This window comes from Sus scrofa, chromosome 15, assembly GCF_054392235.1.
Source record: "Sus scrofa isolate SSC_HxYL_T2T_F1_AM1 chromosome 15, Sscrofa_HxYL_maternal_Yorkshire_Landrace_v2.0, whole genome shotgun sequence".
Lineage (NCBI taxonomy): Eukaryota > Metazoa > Chordata > Mammalia > Artiodactyla > Suidae > Sus > Sus scrofa.
In genome coordinates, this window is record NC_139397.1 from 112746308 (window position 1) to 112765078 (window position 18771).

General features: G+C 33.0%; 1 long non-coding RNA gene across 4 annotated transcripts in view; it reads right to left on the bottom strand.

The window, feature by feature from the left end:
• Positions 1-18771, bottom strand: part of LOC110257012 (uncharacterized) — a 209415-nt gene that overhangs the window by 134923 nt on the left and 55721 nt on the right. The window contains exon 4 of one of the 4 annotated variants that reach the window (XR_014830012.1): positions 6045-8758. The exons of the other annotated variants lie outside the window; for them this stretch is intronic. This is a non-coding gene — a long non-coding RNA (uncharacterized LOC110257012). Of the gene's footprint in view, positions 1-6044; positions 8759-18771 lie in introns of those variants that run through there. 4 annotated transcript variants of the gene reach the window in all.

Here is an 18771-nt window from a genome sequence, read left to right on the forward strand (position 1 = left end):
TGATAGAGAAACTACAGAAAATTAATACAACATGATTTTCCTTCAGACATCCCTTTTTTCAACCATGTAACCCCTTGATGCACATCTAAGCCATCAACCAATTCCCAGATGGATCATGATTCCCTCCATACCAAAGAGATAACCACATGTATTACTCGCAGTTCCGTCCATTTACCACTGCTTTTTGGTTTACCTTTGAATTAGACCGTAGTGAGGCAACCATCTATTTTCAACTCGGCATTATATCAATATGAATCCATGAACTGGGTTTCACTTTTTTTCTTCCTCTACCAGCATGCCATAGGAAAATTCTCCTTGAGGTCATAGGTTTGAGCTGAGTGAAATGTGTTAGTGTATTAAAAGTAAATGGCGTGGTTTTAGAACCCCCTGTTTGTACTATTTACTTAAGCCCACTAAACAGGCTTAGCCAAATCCTGAATAAGCCTTTTCTATCATATTGCAAACTTTTGACTTGACTGATTTAAAAAATCCACCTTATGGTGTTAGTTCCTATTATGTAGTCACTTGATGTTTCATGATTAGCTCCTCTATTTGTGCCTAGTATCCCAGGAAAGACTTTTCTAGTTCTAAGTAGTTTGGTGCTTGTGGACTCCATAGACATCTATATCTGGGATCCTGGGATCAGCGTGGGCTGAGTGGCAAAGCAGCTTGTGGGAGAATCCCAACTTGGTACAGAGCCCTCTCTTCTAGGGCGCTACTCAAAACTGCAAGCCAATTAGGCCATACAATATGTGCTTTAAAAATGAGCTTTCTAAGAGTGATATATGTATACTGTATCTCAAAGTGTGGTATATAGTATCTCCACAATCCAAAAAGTTTCATCAGTGTGTTTGTGTTTGCCTTTAGCTAAGAAAGGATATAAAGATCATTGAACTTCTAAAAAGTGGATCAATTTTCAGACCATTGAATCATTCTCAGTTTTAAGGCACACATTTTTCAATTTATTTCTCTTACAAGGACATCCAAAGCACCTGCCCTTTTCTGTACATTAGGTCCAACAAGCACAATGTCATCAATAGAGTGATGTTTGCAGAATGTCAAGTTGATCAAGGTCCCTTTAGACTATATTGTAATACAGAGCATAATTAACATAACTCTGGGATAACCCAGAGAATATGAACTGCTCCCTTTCCCATGTGAATGCAAACTATTTTGATCTTTTTTGTTGAGGACTGACAAAATGTGTTCATCAGATCAGCAGTCACATACAAAGTTCCAAAGGCTGTGACAGTTTGTTGCAGTGCAGAAATTACATAAGCACAACAACTATGATAAAAGTTATTACTTGATTACATTTTTAGGGGTCAGTTGTCATTCTCTATTAACCATCTAGGTTTTCCAGTGGTCATTCTGGTGAACTAAACAGACTAAAATGAGGTCCATAGCCCAGACAGGGTGTTAAGGGTTTCTGCAATCCCAACCAGGATACAGTGTTACTTTTATTTGACTAATGGTGGGGGGTGGGGGAGGGGGGTCATGACTATTTTCCAGAGCTTGCATTTGATATTTCTACGAAGGTGACTTTTACTCTATGACCAGAAAAGTAATATGTGTGCTCTACATATCTATTCTGATTATGCTCTTAGGACCAGAAAAATAACCAAAGGGTGGTGCCTGAAATCCACTGCACCATAAGTGAATATTTTTTAAACCAGAAATTAATTTCATATCTTATTATCTCACTCTATATCCAATACAGAAATATGAAGGGTTTTTTTTCCCTGTCTACAGTCACTCTGGCAAATTGCGACGGGTCCGTCTGAGAAATGAGTGAGAAATGCAGCACCATTTTAGAGTCTTTGTTCAAGAGTAAAGGAGTTTCTCTTCATTTGATGGACTCTAGGTCTGAAAAATGGCTCAGACCTATGAAATTAGGTGAGAAATTTCCCATTTTGGTGGCTGACATCAGCCTTCTGATAAATTTTGATAGATTTTAGTCATATAAATCAAGGAATAAACTTATTTGCTGTCAATATATCCTGTCTTTTGAATATCATGGTCTTTTAGCCATCACTACAATTTCTTCAGGTCAATGTTCCCTGGTTGCCACTCTGCCCTTAATGACTGTTATGGTAAATATGCCACTTTCTCTCTCAAGTTTAAATCATGCTTACTGGCCTTTGCCCTTCCAGATTCCTATTACTGTTATTAAATTTAAAGAACCCCCTTCATGGCAATAATACATAATGTTAACCCTAATAAAAAAGATAGTTATCACTGAGATTCTCAAAGATGCCATTAATTCTTCAGTAGTTAATACCTTAATGCTTTACTTAAAGAAATGGGGTCATTTCTGGGGACCAGTTAGATCAAAAAATAATCTATTCTAATACATTTGCATTCACCTCTCATAGTCACCAGACTTCTTTTTCAAAACTCTGTCAAAGTGGTTCTGACATGTCCTCCTTATTTTCTCTAAGACACTATGTGTCCAAGCTTCAAGGTACCATACCTGCTGAATCATGGGCAAGAGCCTCCTTGTGATAACGTTCTTATTCTACCTATTAGCCAGGTACTGCAGCTATTTTGTTGAATTAGTTTTTTCCTTCTGTAGAGGGACTGGATTTCTCACTCATGTTGTGATGTAACTATACTTATTAGAGGCAATGAATGTAGGCATGAGTGGAACTTCAGGGAAACAAACATCATCTAGTGAGGCTTTTATCTCACAAAGCCTTTGAATCTTCTCTAAATAATGGGAGGTTCCTGAAATCTTATGAGATGGAAGCAGCAACTTTTACTAGTCTGGAGAGAAGAATAATCTGGGGTCTCAAGTTTATCAAGCACATCTATCCAAATGCCCTCATCCTATTTTGCTGGGAACCACTTCTTTTCAGGGCCAAAATTTAGTATAGAAGACTTTCTAAGTTTCTACCTTCAGGGCCATTTTAAAAAGTTTTATTGAAGTATAATTGATTTACAAGGTTGTGATAATTTCTGCTATACAACAAAGTGATTCAGTCATACATACACATATCATACACATACATATATCAAATCTCTTTCAGATTCTTTCCCCACATAGATTTTCACAGAATACTGGGAGGACCATTTATGTAATCCTTAGTATCAAATTTTGGTCCTGATTTGTCCTACAGTCTTCCCTCCAAATACAAGAGATAAAAATTTTCTTCCTCTTTTTTTTAAATTGTACTATGGCGTTCTTCTGGTTTTCACAGTATGGCCTGAGTTGATAGTTGATAATCTAAGGCTACTATTTCCTTCTTAAGATTTCTAAGGCATTTGACAAAAGTCAGCCAATACCATAATCATTATAATTACTATGCCTTTTGAGTGCTGTATTAACTTCATAAGCAAAATTTCCCCTTCCTTCTCTACATCATATCAAACACAGGGAGACATTTACCACTGGTAACAATTCAGCATAGCATGCTTTACATGAACACTGATAACACAGCCTAGGGTAGATTTCTGAAACTACTCATTCTATATTTTTAAAAATTCTTTTATTTAAATTTTTAGTTTTTATATTGAAAAAATCTATTTAAATTTCACTAGTGCCAGGCATATAGTGATGAACAAAACTGAATCAAGTTGCTCCCTTATTGGAGCTTATATTGTAGTGGAGGAGATAGTCAATAGGAAAATAATTAAAACATATTTTATTACACATGGAAATACATCTTTTAGAACAATAAAGCATGGAAGAAGGTTAGTGAATTCTGGGAAGTGAATTCTTGTTTTTAAAAAAATAGTAAATAAATTTGCAGGAATTAAGGTCTAACAGTTTTTAAGTGTGGTTTTCCCACATGCTGGCCTCTCAGAAAAAGAATCAGGCTCCTACAAAAATCCATGGAAATAAAATATAGCCTAATGTGTGTGACAATAAATTCAGGTTTACCGGAGCCTCTAAACCTCATGTGCCGATCATCCTAGAAAAGAACAAGGCAGAAGGAATATTTCTAACATTTATTTTATTTTATTTTTTCTTTTTACAGCTGCACCTGTGGCATATGGAAGTCCTGGACCAGAAGCTGAATCAATGCTGCAGCGGGGGCCTAGACCATAGCTGCAGCAATGAGGGATCTGAGCCATATCTTTGACCTATGCTGTAGCTTATGGCAATGCTGGATCCTTAACCTACTGAATGAGGATGGAGATTGAATCCACATACTCACAGAGACAACTCTGGGTCCTAATCTGCTGAGCCACAATGAGAACTCCTCTAATATTTTAGTAGAATAACAATGGGCCAGTGTGGCTATAGCCATAGTGAGCAAGGGGGTGAGAAGAAGGAGCAATCAGAGAGACCAATTGGTCAGATAATATAGGGGTTTCTTAGCCTTCTTAATAGGACACTGGCTCTGGATGATTATCAATGTTTGTATTGCTCTAAAATCAATATGTTAAATCCTAATACCCAATACGTTGGTATTTTAAGATGGGAAATTTAGGAGGAGATTACTTCATGAGGGCAGAGCGTTAATAAGTGGGTTAGTGCCCTTATAAATGAGATTACAGAGTTTCCTTGACCCTTCCACTATATGAGGACACTGTCAGAAGATGGCTATTAACCAGAAAGCAGTCTGCTACATGTGAGATAGTTTTGGTATTTTCATACTCCCTAATTGCATAACTATATTTATACACCTCGAATATATTTATTTTATAGTCCAATGTATCTCAAATTTGCTAACACATAGTAATCACTTTGGACTTGTTTAAAAACAAATTCAAAGAACCTTCTGCATATTCTGACTCTCAAGCCTGGTGATCTGTTTGTTTAACGAACACCATAGGAAATTCTCAAGGTCAGACAAGTTAGGGCATGGGAAACAACAGATGGCAACAAGTTGTGATCAAGTGTGATTATATTCTACTTCTTGGTGTGACATGGAAATTTTGTGAAATTTCAGCACATTTTAATTTATTACAGTTATAGACACTTACAGGTTCTTTAAAGAATAAAGATTTATACAAAAATTAAATGTAGAAACTTGTCAGAAGTCTCTGTTGCCTAACTCAGGTTTCACAATGGATTAATATTTTAATTTTATATAATAATAGGAGCAATCACAGGAGTGAATAACCATTATCATTTATTGAGTGTTTACTGTACAACCTGTGCTGTGGTCTCATATCTCATTTAATATTCCTACAATCCTTTGAAAAACATTATAAGCTCCATTTTATCAACAAGAAAACTGTATTACAGACATTTTGTAACTTGACCAAGAAAAGATAATTATTCAGTGACAGAGACAGCATGCAAACTTGGGGGGGGGGGGATCCAAAATCTGTGCTTACAATGACTTTGGTTTTATTTATTTTTTTAATACGACAGAGGGAAAAAGTGATATAGATGATTAGATTTTTCATAAGCATGTATATAGGAACTATGTATGTATAACTAGGTAGAAAAAAGTAATATGGAAGCTATAGGACAAGATAGAAATATAGGTCAGATTTTACTTAAAGAGAAATAAAGCCACTGCAGCATGGGGGCATCATCTCAGCCATGTAGCCCAACCTCCTATTTTCAGATTAGGAAATCATGGACTATGGTAGCAGTGACTGCATTCTCAGTACATCAGGACAGAAGGAAGACTAAAATTCATTCTTTGCACACATACCCCCCTCTTATGTTTCCATTCCATCTATGTATTAAATTGTCAGATAGCCTTAAGCTGGCTAGTACATCAGACCTATATTTTCATACTGGATGTTCAAAAAAAGGAATTAATGATGCTAAGTGTTTACATCACAAATTCCCTTAATGAAAAATATTCCTGATGGCCTGTAGGTAACTCTTAGTAGCGTACCATGTGACTTAGATTTCAGGACATTTCCAATAGGTGATTGAAATCTTTCCCCGCCGCCCCCCCCCCGTCTCCTGCTGGGCTCCATCTACTCAGTTCTCAATCCAAATGTCAACCACTCAAGGACACATTTCCTGACCTTCTCATTAAAGAAGGACTTCTAAATCTCCCTTTCTCTATTTCACATTTAGTGCTTTTTTAAAAAAATACTTATCATCATTAACTAAAATCTACACTCCCATTTATATCTTATTTGCTTTTATTAGTTTTATTTCAATGAAGAATAATTTCATAAGGTAAATTTATTTTCCAGATTCTTTTTCATTTTCACTTCCTAAATTCCTGGAACAGACTACACACACAAGAACTAGGACATGTTACTTATTAAAAGCAATAATAAAATTCACCTCTCTGAAGCTCAGAAAATCTGCTTTTCCTGAAGGTTGCAGTTTTGTTAGTCATAAGGTTATCTACAGAAGAAGAGATAGTCAGCTAGAGGTAAAAATATCAGCATTAGTCATGATTAGCTGATTACAGAATATGCAGACAAAGGGTTTGCTAACATTCCCTGATTTAGAAAGACTCAGCCACTAAGTCTCAGGGCCTACTGGATAAGCACAAAATTCCCCTCAGGTGCAGGCTTTTACTTTCATGCAGAGAAAAATCTAGAATGAGTCTTCTTTATCTATAGGCTGAATTTAAAAATAAAAGAAAGATCAGAGGGCCTCAGCCTTTCCTGACCATTTCTTTCAATGAGAACAACCAATCATATATGCTAGCCTTTATCCAGTGCAGAGGTGAGAAAGAAGATAAAGAACTTATTTCTAAATCAGTGTGCCCAAAAGGAAACCTGAGATCACAGACATGGTGCTCTGCCTCTCATCATCCCCAGTACTGGTTTTGACGAAGCTGTATATTTCATGTTTTATTAAAGACTATCAAAATTTGAATAAATTAAAAGTATATTGGGTATATGTCAATATAGGAGTTTGGGATTAACATATACACACTACTTTATATAAAATAAACAACAAGGACATGGGAATTACATGACAGGTTTAGTAATATTAGTTCTGTGTGATTTTTCTTTTGATAAAATTCACATTTTTCTATCTCTAACAGATGCTTCTTGATTTCTTTATGCCAGAACAAAATACCTAACATTCCATTTATCCCTTACAACCTCACCCAACTTCCTTGGTCAAATCAAAACTGAGCTCAGAGATGATTCTCTGTTCTCAAACTTTCTTACCCTTCCTGTGTTCGATTCCTATCTATTTCCCTCATGTTGCTCTCCCCTTCCTTGTATGAGCATTATACATTCTTGCCTAGGATGCTGTGATTTTCAGTGATGCTTGGTGGGAATATACTTCCATCCCTCTTTCCTCTTGGGCTTAAGCTTTTCGTTTTGGCCAACAGAGTATGAGCAAACCTGATATAAGCCATATTCTAGCAGACACTGTGAGCCACTGTGTGGGTGGATTTTGCTCTTTTCCTCTCTGTTTAGTGAAAATCAAGTCTTAAATAAGGGATGTTTCTTATCTTGGGTCATAGAAATAGAAAATTCATGGAGCAAATCAATATTAGCTATTCCACAGCTACTCACATTCACTGCATCGAGAAATAAATATGTGTTGTAAACCACTGAAATTTGAGAATTTTTTGATCCCATGGAAAAGCTGTCTAATAAAATTCATATGGACATGTTTCATTTTTTTATTTAACCCTAAGAACAATCTATTTGTGAATATGGTAAATAATATATTCTGTATGATTTACCTATTTTCATCTGTTTGTGTATGATCAATATTTTTATCCAAAATCCTTTGGGATATGGTTTTGGAAAAAGAGAAGACATATATCTCTGTCATAAGTCACCCACTTTTTAAATAGAGATTTGAAAATCAATCCTAAAAGGAGGACACACATAGCAGGTCCAGTTTTAGTGTATCTTTATGTGGCCTTTTCCCAGGCCTCTGAATTTCCTATGAAATTTGCTACTGCTAAAGACACTCTATCCACAGGTAAGATATTGAGAAGCTGATTAAAAAAAAAAAAAATCTTTGCTGTTGCTTTAATTCTCGAGCTTACATTTTCAATAAAGAAAGACACACTAACATACAAACACTGGTATAAGGAAATGTTTGATATTAGCCTTTTCTTGTTCTTGGGCCTAATTTAACATCATCCAAAGTACATCATTATCCAAGAAAAAGGAGAAAAGGCAAAATCAGTTTTCTAACATCCCTGAATATTCCTGCGTTATACTTTTAATTGGCTCTGAAAATCCGTATTCCTGCAAAGACTATTTCATCAAAAGATTTGACAATCGTCTTACCAATTTCTGAATTTATATTCTCCTTGAGGGAAAGAATCAATCTTTCTTTTCTCAGAACATCTACTTAGTGTCTAACTTGTTACCCCCAAAACAGTGGGTATTTAGGGAATGTGTGTGAAATAAATATATGTTAGTTTAATATTGTTTATTAGTTAGTACTTTCTAAGAAACAGCAATATTAACTAATATTTTACATTAATGAGAAAAAATTTTGTACTATTATATGTATTAGTTTATGCTGTTTGAGTAACCAAAGGGATGGGTTGAGATGTTATATAATTATGGAATGGACTTTTTAAAAATAACAACTAGAAACTTTCAGGAAATATTCTAATGGAGAATAAATACAGCATTCTGACATGAAACAATCTTGTGGAACTACTTATGCAGACAAATCTTCAACAAAGAAAACACTTTTCTGCCATTTTTCATTGGTGACTTTAATCATGAATATTTCTCTAACAGGGATATGGGTCATAAATTGTTTTTGTGGCCCTTGTGTGAATATGTACTCAAACATTGTCAAGCATGAAGGTCATCAACAGAGTGACACATTTAGATAAAGTAATATTTCTTTAAAAATCCTGTGTTCTCTATGATGAAATGGTGCTAAATTGGCCTGAAAATAAATAATAAAATTATATTCAGTAACAGGATGATAGAAGGGGAAAGGAAGTCTTTATTAGAAATGACAAAGAATGGGCTGGATAGTTTTAAAATTAATGCAAGATCTGTTCATATTTTTTTAACGAAATGTAGAAGCCAAGAAAAGTTAAGTTAGAACACTATGAAGGTTTTTGAATTCCTTTCCACAGACAACCCCACTGATACTATCCTTATTAAAGGAGAGTAAATTGCATGTCCCTAGACATCTTTGATTAAATAACCAATAAAACTGAGATTATTGGCCACCTCTCTGAGGCATTGGAATACTACTAACAGACTGAAAATTAACTCCCCAGTGGCAAGGATATTTTTTGTTTTATTAAAGATTTATATAAAATATTGCTACCTGATATTTTATTTATTTATTCATCCTTATAGACTTCTTTATAAAAATTTTAAATGTTAAAACAGCAAACTGAATTGCCATGGCATGTGGCAGAAAGTTTTGTTTATTACACAGTACAAAAAGATTATTCTATTTTTTAATAAGTGGTAGCACTAACTTCTGTCTTATGTAATTGTGTCCTTTCTAGCCTGCTTGCTTACAAACAAATGTACAATTAGAAAATGATTAATTTGTAATGATAAACAGCAATTTAGTATACTTTGAAGGGAATAAAAACTATTGAATATCACATAATCTAATATTAATATCACTGTTATTAGAAAGATAAAATAGGATTGAGAACCTCAAGTTAACTTAAAGTTCAACTTACTCTGCTATTGTCATTACAAGTTTATATAAAGAGATAGAGGAATATATAGATCTAGGTAATTACAATTTCTAAAAATGTATATGAAAATACACAATTTTTACTTTTATCTTTGACACCATTGTTGTTATATTGTATTCTCAAAGATAACTTCCAACCCCAAATAATTTAATGTGTATTTAGAATTCTTTATAGATGCATTATTATTTACATATTTTATACTTATATATTTGAATAAGTATAAGATATGTAAGGAAATAAAATTATTTTTTTTATATATAAAATCAACTTTTACAGAGTAGTCTAAAACAGTGAATTTGGAGCTGAGGGGAAATAAACAGCTGACATAGTGACATAGTTGCCTCTTTTTTTCTTTCTTTTTTTTTTTTTTTTGGTCGTTTTTGTCTTTTTTGTTTTTTTTTTTAGGGCCACACCTAGGTTCCCAGGCTAGGGGTCTAATCAGAGCTACAGCTGCAGGTCTATGCCACAGTCACAGCAGCACCAGATCTGAGCCGCGTTTGCGGCCTACACCACAGCTCATGGCAACACCAGATTGTTAACCCACTGAGCAAGGCCAGGGATCAAAACCGCAACTTCATAGTTCCTAGTCAGATTCGTTTATGCTACACCACGAAGGGAACTCCCTGCCTCATTTTTTTTTTTTTTTTTTGGCCACTCCCATGGCATGGCATGGCATGTGAAAGTTCCAGGGCCAGGTATCAAACTTACACCATAGCAATGACAATGGCAGATCCTTAACCTGCTGAGCCACCAGGGAACTTCTATGCCTCTTTGATATTAGGAATACCCATTCGTGCTTTGATTATTTTTAAATATATATTTTGGTGTGACATACTTAATATCAGTAGAAAATTAAAAGCATGGATTATTATACAACATGACCCTCTTTTACAAACTGTTGTTTCTATTTTCATCTTTATTGTTTTATTGACTGGAATTTAGAAAAATCAAACATATTTTAAGTACATACTCAAGGCAAGTACCTTTACTATGTTTATGATAAAATGACCCTGTCATATGTCTATTTTGTTCTTTTACAATGTGAAAGCTATTATCTCACCACTACAATTTCATCACTTTCAGCTTGTGTTTAATATTCACCTTAATAATCTGCAAGGCAATATCTGTAGCATTTATTCAAAATATTTATATACATAAGTACACAAATATAGACCTTTTTAAAAAAGTTAATATCATGAATGATAATTTCAAATATAAAAAAGGAAATAAATACACCATTTCTCTATAATCTGTTTTTTTGTTTTTTGTTTTTGGAATAAGAGAGAAAATCACTCAGTGATTTCAATTTTATCCTGGGAAAGTGAGTAGACTAAATTACACTTTATTACTTTCAAGTAGTTAATTAAAATAGGTTGCTCACTGACTCATTATTGCAAAACAATGTTTTATTTACATGTGAATGAGCAAGAATCTTTAAACTACAAAATCTAAATTCAGCCTGAGGCCTTGGGCTGTTTTTTGTTTCCTTCCAAGAAACTCATAAAAGAATGGACAAGATATTTTAGAAAAAAATAAATATTAATATATCTATTACACTAGATGATGAAAAATACATACACACATATATATATAAACACTCTTCTTCAGTAGGAGACAAGATTGGGTACTATTAGGGCTTCATTGATTAAGATGTGGCAGTCTTGATTACTCATTGGTGGTAATTGTGTGTGAGGATCAGGAGATTGGGGTATATGAAAATTCTGACGCTTGATAAATTAAAGCTACTGTCATTCAGAGAGAAATTATATTTTTCACTGGTCCCTCTCACCTGCATTAGAAGCCAGGGCAAATATGTATGAATTAAAATTATCCCCTAGGGTCTAACAACAACGATGGTGATAAAGGATATAGGTCTAATTCTCACATAAGCACAATGCACATTCATTATTCTTTATTCATGGGTGACTCTCCTCTTTTACAAGTGGTAATTCTGGGATCAAGGCTGCTTCTATCTTGTAGCCCCATCATCATCATATTCAATATAAGAATTACAAAATCTCAGTTATCTGCAGTAAGCCAGTGGAAGGGGGAAAGAGCACAGAGGATTGAAAGTGAGAGATTTTTTTTTTCAAGACCATGGTGCACCATATGGTGCACTCTATTTCTATTCACATTTTATTGGCTATATCTTAATCACATGACTCCTGATGACTGCTAAGGAGGCTGGGAAAATGCAGTTGTGTGCCAAGAACAAGAAATGGGTTTGTTGTAGTTGTTGTAGTTTTCTACCTAAGAGGATTTATATTGTATTGGTCTAAATCCTCATAAATTTAAATATAAAAAGTAAAGTCTGACTACCAAATGCTGGATTATTTCTCTATTTCTTAAGGAAATAAAGTTACCACATAAAAATGTTCTTTGGACTTTACCATTAACAAACTATTCTCATTTTTATATAATTTGATCTAAATTATACCTATTAAATAACTTTGTCTCATGGCAAACCTTGTTATTATTTTTATAGCATGGAGAATATATCTAAATATTTCTGTAGAGGTTACTATGTGCCAGACACTGTTCTAAGTGTTCTGCAGGACTTAGGTATTTAATCTTTATAGCAACCATTTGATGTAACATCTATGTCATCCCCACTATATAGATATAACAATGGCCCCAGAGAAGTTAAGTGATATCTAGACAGTGGAAAACCTTGAATTTTGAAGCATAGGTGTTTTGCTCCAGAGTCTATAGTTTTAAAACCTTAGTATAAGTTCAGGAAACCTATGTTTTTCTTTTATCTTTTTTTCATTCCAACTTCCAAGGTTAGTTATTGTTCTAGATTGTTTCAAGCAGGAGACTTGTGGATCATTCATAAACCATATTAGCTTCAAAAACTACTTCTTATCAAATACACTGCTTGTTAAAATTGCTAAAGGTAATTTATAATTTCCTTACATATTTGTGGAACTAAATGCAAACTTTATCATAAAATTGCTATTTGACTTCTTTATACCGTAGCATTTTGGTATGTCCTAGAAGATAATATACCATTAGCACAGCTGTAAGCTTCTAGGAAGTTTTAGATGCATGAGCTACATTAGCAGGTTGTGAGACTATGCAACTAAAAGTGTTCTCTGGCCAGAAGAACCCAGAGTTATTCATAACCAGGGTATTAGTCTTATCATCTCTCTTGTTGTCAGGGAAAGACACTTTGGAAAAAAACAAGAGATGATCACTAATCTTATTTTCAGGAATCACAAAGGGACTTTTGTCAAGCTGCTTATCTCATAACAAAGAGAGATTTTTCGAAGTATTTTAATTCAGTCCCTGATATTTTCTGTGATTTATCTTGACACATGCATTTTCTTGCCAAATTTTATAAGATATGTGTATGTACATGATCTTTTCTTTTCTCTTCAGTATATGCCAGTAGCAAAGCTAATTATTTGTTAAGTAATACATTTAAGGATTGGCAGTAGGTCTAAAGATGACTTCCCTAAAGTTCCTCCTAAAGGGATGCTTCGTTTAAATACTAGATTTACCAATAAATTTTTAATAAACCAAATTTATTATTTGAAAGGAAGCTTGCTGTATAAATCCACAAAATGATTTAGTCACATCTCTTTATTGGATCTCCTGTACAGTCTACCACTATCAATAATGACAAAAAAATATAATATTATTATAAGCACACTTATTGAGTTCCTGATATTTTTTTCAGTATGTTAAGCAATTTAAATATATAGAGCCTGTATAGCTTTAGAATAGCTAGGATAGATTTGATGGAAAGTAGACATTTCCCTTGTTTGTTTTTACTTTGGATAAAACTGTAGTCCAATGTTTCCAAAATACCCACCTTCACCCTGTGCAAAAAACAAAACAAACAAACAAAAAAACTCTACAGGAGAAAGTATACGTTAGAAAGAATAAGATGAATCAGTCTGTTCAAATGTTAGATTTTGGAGGGGGCTGAGAAAAAAGAAAATCCTTTTCTTTCAGACATTAAAGGTAAAAATAACTTTTTCTCTGCATAATAGCTGCTTAAAAATAAAACTAATTTTCATTTCCAAAAAAGTTAAAATTTTCTCTCATAATTTATACTTTGATAATTGTCATCTCTTTTTGGATAGCAACCCCCACCTGAATTTTTTAAAAGTTAATGAAAACACATAAACACATACTATACATATGTTACATGCACATATGCTACTGCTTGCAATTATGATTTTGATCATTTTGAGTATAAATGCCCTTTGCATCTTCTTCCTCTTATTATTCCTAAATTGATGTAAGTTAGGAAATCCGCTAAATATATTTGTTAGAATTGTGTGTAAAATAAGAGTAAGAAGGATCTGAATTGAAATCTGAGGACCTTTTTCATGATTATTTTGCATGAACTTTATCAGACTGGATTTTGCCTATTTAATTCCCTTCTCTATAGAAACTCAATTCCTTGAAGTTTTAGTAATTTAACATAAATGAATGAAATGATCTTCAATAATACAAAAGATATACACCTTAATTATATTCTAGCAAATAGAAATGCCTAATTATACTACTTTTTAAAAACCTATTTTGAAAAACAGACTCACAGACTTTGAAAAATTTATCATTACCAAAGGAGACAGGTTGTGGGAAGGGAAGGACTAGGGGTTTGGGATGGAAATGTTCTAAAATTAGTTTGTGATATTGGTTATACAACTATAAAGATAATAAAATTCATTGAATTAAAAAAATAAAAACCTGTTTTGGCATTGCAAAACAACCAGACAGCTTGCATCAAGTCACAAGTAATCAATAATTTGTTACATTGGGATAGATGCTTTGTTTTATTTACAGTTTGTCATTTGTATTAGAATAAATGATGTGGCCATAGATCACCCTCCAGTAAAGAAGCTTTGACGCTAGACCCTAAAGCTAAGCTCATTGTTTCAAATCCTAGATCTACAATTTTATTGGGTAGAGATTTGGGGAAAATTTCTTGACTATTCTTTGAATGTTATTGTGAGGTCGGACTTAACCACATATAAAGTATTTAGTGTAGTGCATGGAGAGAGGTAGATCTCAAGTGAAAGGAAAGTAATGCAATTATTTTTACTAATATTCCCTTTAGGGTGATTATATCTTTCTCTGAATTTTTACTTTTAAAATAAAAGTGTTTGTGCTGATATTCTGCATTTCCTATTTACTTATTATGAGGACTCAAAATATTCATATATTCCATTGAGGACATTAGCGGTAACAAGCAGATTAAGAATGAACAAATTACTAGCTTTCCTTTAGTTAAATTGTATGCACCATATATTGGTGATTCTCATATAACATCAGACAAAAATTGTGAAAACATTGTTTCTTTCCCAAAAGCATGAAGAGGGGACAGCAAGAGATGTAATTAGTGATTACTATATAAGTATATTCCTGCAGATGACTTTACATAGTATGTGTATGTGTTGCTATAATTGTGAGTGTCTGAGTTAACAGAAATGATTAGGTGTGAGAATATGACCAAATGACAGAAATAAGGGTAGGCTTTTATTTTCATAACAATCTATTTGGATATACCTCATCATCTTGTACATTTACTTGTAAAATCAACAGAAGGAAGAAAACATAACTCATAAATATTGCTTACAACTTTGAAAAGAAGCATATTTTATTTAAAAAATATGTAAAAGGTATTTTATTCAACTCAGTTCATTGTCATTATAGGTCTAAATAAACTTACAAAAATAATAGAACTTATGGTTCAGAGTGAAAATCTAAGAATGTCTCCCAGTGTGCATGATGAATTCAAATCATTTAATTTCAAACATGAGAGAAGATATTTATATGAGTTAGTGGGAAGGAAAGTGCTGCAAGACTTACTCTAAACAATACTGTCCTCATATATTTTCAGTATTTAGTCATAATGAGACCATTTCTATGGAAATGAGACTATCACTTAGTAGTTTCTTGCAATTGATTCATTCATAATAGTTCTTTGAGATCAATGATATATTTTAATGCAACTTCCCAGGAACTTCCTTTGTCATAAGAACCAAAGGCAGCAAAGAAATATTTTACAGCAATATAATTCACCATGTTCACAAACCACGTTTACATTTTCAAAGTGCATTGAAAAGTTAAAAGATGGGACTTTATATCAATATTATAATAATTAATAACAGTAGATCCCTTTTGTGTCTCAACATGTTTCTATCATAATTCTATATAAAGTGTACTCCATATGGTCTGGGTATCAAAATCAGAACAGTAACAACATAGAGTTGACCTTAGTCATCCTACTATATGAAAAGTCATTCAGAATAAAATGGATTGCAGGTTCTTTAAAATTAATATTTTGTTTGTCAGTTGACACAGCAAATGTTAATAAAATGGGTTTTAATCAGATAGAACTGGATTTGAATTTGGCTTTATAACTTCACAGGAAAATATTCTTAATGTCCTTTTACTTCAATCTTTGTTTCGCACATAAAATGTGGTTGATAACATTCCCCTCATGGGTTTGTTTATGGGAATATATGCCTGAAAATTCAATGACATGATGAGTCCAAAGTACATACCAGAATGCCTAGAATATAGTAAGTGCTTGATAATTAATATTTTATTAGTATTTACTTAGAGTATACTAAGATTGTGTACTGTACTCCTGTTTTAAATCTGGAAAAATATCACAAAAATAAAATTGTCACTCAATTCAAATTGTTCCTTCAGTTCTAGAATAAATTTTCATTAAGGAAAACAATATATAAATCGTCTAACTCTCCTACCAATAAAAATAATTTCAAGGAACAGGTTAACAAAATTAATTATTTAGCCAAATCCTGAAAGGGATCTTTTAACATGAAGCAATACATTTTCACTTTCTTATTAATCATGTCCTCTGGTCATTACATGCCCTTTAGATATAGAAACACTGATTTCAATGAGCACACCCAGTTGTTTTTCTCTATCTCATAGCAGAGTTAAAACATAAAATATTTGAATACTCTATATCATTTAATAAAATTGAAAAATGCACTCATTAAAAGTGCTTTATGGGGGGAATTGGATGAAGATTGTCAAAAGGTATGCACTTCTGGTTGTAAGATAAATAACCAGTGCTGGGGATGTAATGTACAACATGATAAATATAATTAACACTGTTGCATGTTAAATATAAAAGTGGTTAAGAAAGTAAATCCTAAGAGTCTCATTACAAGGAAAATATTTCTTTTTCTTTTATTTTGTGCCTTTGTAGATGAGGGATGTTCACTAAACTTATTGTGGTAATCATTTCATAATCCATGTAAGTCAAATCATTGTGTGTCAACTGTATCTCAATAAACTGGGAAGAAAAATAATTGATTGATTAGTTTTAAGGCCAGTTAATATCTGTTTGAGGAGATCATTCGTTGTCAAATTTAGTTAACACCATTAATCAATTTGACCATGGTATTAGAAGTTTTTTCAGTATTTCACATTAAATTTATGTTCAACATCTATATTAACTTAGTCTGGGTAACATAGAAAGGAAATTTTAAGATGCAGTATTGCGTGGCAAAACACTCTAAATCTAGAATTTGTACAAAAATTTATCATGAAGTAAAACCTATCCCTCAGAGCACATATAATTTATAATTTTTGCGCAAAATTGGTTTTGGTATTGGGTGGAATGACATAAATGCAAATTCTCTCATACCCATGCTAATTTTTTTAGGACAGTGCTTTTGGAATGAGCATTAGAGCACAATTCCACTTAATGTTTCTTATTCCATTTTTGTTAATCACTCCTTATATTTTATGAATCATTTAAACACTGGCCACTTATTTTTGACTTCGTATAAGGCTTAGGGAAGATAGCCAGCTCTCTTCCTTCTACAGTTCCAAGCTGAGAGCCACAATTAGGTCTATCATTTCTTTTTCATATCTCTTGTCAGTAGAGAAACTGAACTTAGAAGGGGAATATTTGAAAATGTTACTAAGTGTGGAAGACTGGGATTCATGGTGCAACTCTTCTCTTACCACCACTGAGTAAATATGGATGTTTGGTTTTATTTCTCTATTCTTCCACGGAAAAGAAGGACAGATCCTAACAACAACAAAAAAAAAATATTTACTGAGTGCTAACTGCATGCTAGTATAATGCTAAGCAATTCACAAATATTTTTTTCATTTAATTCTTTGCAATGAATATTGTGGATGGGTAATATCAGTTTTTAAAGAAGAAACTGGGGACCTAAAATATTAATAAACTTATCAGGGACTGTACAACTAGAAAGTAGCAGTGCCAATTTCAACCAGGTCTGCTTCTATCCTAAATCCATAGAGTTCTACTAATAATAATATCTATCTCAGAGATATTGTTAAATAGCTATTGTAACTTTTTTTAGGAAATATAAAGTGAAATAGAAGTGATAGTTATTATTGGAACTTATAGTACTCCAACATGGTTTTGTCTCTCAAGGCTTGTGCATGTGAATTAAACATTCATCAGCACTCAGGTTTTAAGTATAAAGATAAAAATTCTTCTATATAAAGTATAAAAATAAATAAATGAATTATTTATAGTAATAAGGAGACAGTGTAAACTGAAGAAATAAACGAAATAAGAAGATACTATGATCATTAAAATTATTAAACATACAAAAAGAATCATGGTATTTATTCATTAGCTGTTGCTTACCAAAATATTAAGAGAACAGTTGCATAAACTGTATACTCAGCATATATATGTGTGTGTATACATGTGCTTTTTAAAAGCTAGTTATAGGAGTTCCCGTCATGGCTCAGTGAAAACAAACCAGACAACTACCCATGAGGATGCATGTTTAATCCCTGGCCTTACTCAGTGGGTTTAGAATCCAGCATTACCATGAGCTGAGGTGTAGGTCACAGATGCACTCAAGATCTGGCATTGCTATGAGTGTGGTGTAGGCCAGTGGCTACAACCTGATTTGACTCCTAGCATGGGAATCTGTATAGGTGGCCCTAAAAAGACCAAAAAAAAAAAAGCTAGTTATAAATTATATGAGCTCTGAGGGATAGGTTCTGTGAGATAAATTTGTTATATATGTATAGATATTTTACATATTTCATGCAATTTATCTATATATGTCACAGATACACGCAAACGTTTAGAAGAATCCACCCCAAAGAGATGATTCTCCTTGGATATTGGTATTTTAGGTCATTTTTATTTTTCATTGAGCTTTTCTGTTTTCTTTGCCTTCTGAATCAAGTAAATAGAAAATATTCTACATATTAATAAAAATCTTGATTAGCCACAAAA